The following is a 2,452-nucleotide window of genomic DNA, read 5'->3' on the forward strand; positions in this document are numbered from 1 at the left end:
ACCCGTGTCCCCTGCATTGGCAGGCAGATTCTCAACAACTGCGCCACCAGGGAAGCCCTACAGGATTATTTTAGAGAACAACTGCAAACATCTGTTTTAGAATTTCACACTGTCAAATCATTTAGATGTGAAAGAAAACCAGCACCTCCCAAATAAACAGAAAGCCAATATGAAATAATAGGCAAAACTTATCCACACCTCCTTAAGGATTGTTTTTAATCAATCAGTTAATAGGCATGTATATCTAAAACCTTAGTCTGTGTTATACGTTCCAAAATGAGCTATTCCAGCATGGTAGATGAGCAGGCTCCCTACTCATTTTCTGCCTCTCTCTTCCCCTACCTGAACCTGAGAACGTCTGCTTGCTTGCTTGCTTGCTTCTTTTTAAAGCTATTATTTATTGAGCATGTCCTATGAGCCAGGCATTCTGCCAAAGACTTATTTCAAATAAGTTAGTATTTATCACCATTTTATTAATGAGTAAACTGCAGAGAGGAAACATAACTGCTCAAGGACACAGCTAGTAAGAAGCAGCACCAGAATCTGAAGTTCTGTCTCCTAAGGTCATGAGCTTCACCATCTCCCTACACCGTACCGCCATTCATCCCCACTCCCTAATTAGATCTTGTCTCCCTCTCACACCCCCACACTCCCTACCTTGACCTGTGGAGCAGGAGTCCACCTGGAGTTCACTGAAGGTATGTGAAGAAGTAAATTAAGAGTAGACACCGGCACACAACCCCAGATCACCTGGTCCTCACTTGGGCGAGCTCTCAGATTGCTGTCAGTAGGGCGCTCTCTGCTGCTCATGACGCCGAAGGGGGTTAGGAACAGAGGACCGTGAAAATTCAGAGGGCCTCCTTATACAGAGCTGACCTAATCTTGAGACGAATTTGTCCTTTTTAAACAAACAACTGTACCTCCCCATCATAAAGAAAACACTCCTGCTCCATAGGTCAATCCCAAAAGGCTTCAACCCAAAAAAGCAAGAAACATCAATCTCAGTTTTCAAGATTTTGTCCAAAATCAAACCACAGAATCATTGCAATGGCCTGAAAATAGTCTCCACCCCTCCGGTTCGATGTCAATTTCCTGTGTTCGCACTGCTCACATTGAACTGAAGCTTTAACCTTTACGGCTATTGTCTTTTCAAAGTGTGACTGGAGGAAGAAGGAACGTCTCCTATCTGAGACATTATAACAACGCTGAACCAGCTGCTAAGAGCACACAGCCGTGGATGCTTGCTTTCTTTACCCAGAAATTATAAAACATTCAGAGACCCCTGGGGCAAGTTAACCATAAAATATTCAGCAACATCTGTGCCGTATTATTTACTGACAGACAAGACCCAGAAAATATGGCCCCTGTATGGCGCAGGCTTCCCAGCACCATGTGGGTCGTCAGGCTGTGGCTGAAAGGCGCTGTTTTCCGGTCCCTCGCTCCCACCACCCTCGCTCTCACGCAGGCTTTCCCCCCAGCACCTCACAGTCATGGGGCGACCAGGACAAGCTTACGAACAGGTTTGTCCTCAGAGTCTCGGCGAGCAAAGCAATTTCTAACAAAGGCTGCCTGGTCCTGTGGGGTTGGGGTTGTGTCCCTCTCAGGAACTTACACAGGTGACGACTCCCAGGGAGGCAAGGGCACAGCTTGAGGAGGGAACTGCCTTGAGGAAGCTGGGAGCGGCCCTTCCCTCCCTGGAGTCTGCGCACGCGCACGCGCACGCAAAAGCTGCTTTGCTCCCGAAATTGACCGAACTAGAAACCAAGACACGTGAGTTCTGTCAGTCAGTCAATGCACAATCATAACCTTCTTTGTGCCAAGCGCAGTGCTAGCTCTGGGTTCCAGTCCTTCCTTTGCCACCTTGTGACCCAAATCCCTCTGTGATCCTCAGTGTGTGGGTTTCAGGGTGGAGGGGACAAGACAGTCACCTGGAGAGCTGTTGTAAACCACACACCCTTCCTGTCACTGAATTCTGGTAAACAACTGCTCTCTCCACCCCACTCTTCCCCCATTCCCAACTGCATGTTCATTTTGGGAAAAAATTCCTCACAGGCTGTAGCACACCCTCTCCAATGACTACTGGATTAGATCCTTTATAAGCAGAGTGAACACACACCCAGTTTGTCCGGGACAATCTCAACTTACACCTGTTGTTCTATCTATTTTATTAATAACATTCCCTTTCACTCTCAAAAGCGTCCCAGTTTGGGATATAAAATATACGGTCTCCCTTTATAAAGTCCCCTCCAGATCTAACGTGACTTTAACACACCCTCACCAAAGATTTCAGGACTTCCAGATTCTTCCCCACAAAAGTCTCCCCATGCTATTTTAAGATTCCCGACTGGACTGTCTCATAAGCGTCTCAGCCTGCACACAGCAGTTTCCATTTTCCCTCCTCTCCTGCGCTGCCTCCCACAGGGTCTCTCTTCACAGTAAGATGCTGAGAGAA

The sequence above is a fragment of the Physeter macrocephalus genome, chromosome 9, assembly GCF_002837175.3.
Source record: "Physeter macrocephalus isolate SW-GA chromosome 9, ASM283717v5, whole genome shotgun sequence".
Classification (NCBI taxonomy): Eukaryota; Metazoa; Chordata; class Mammalia; order Artiodactyla; family Physeteridae; genus Physeter; species Physeter macrocephalus.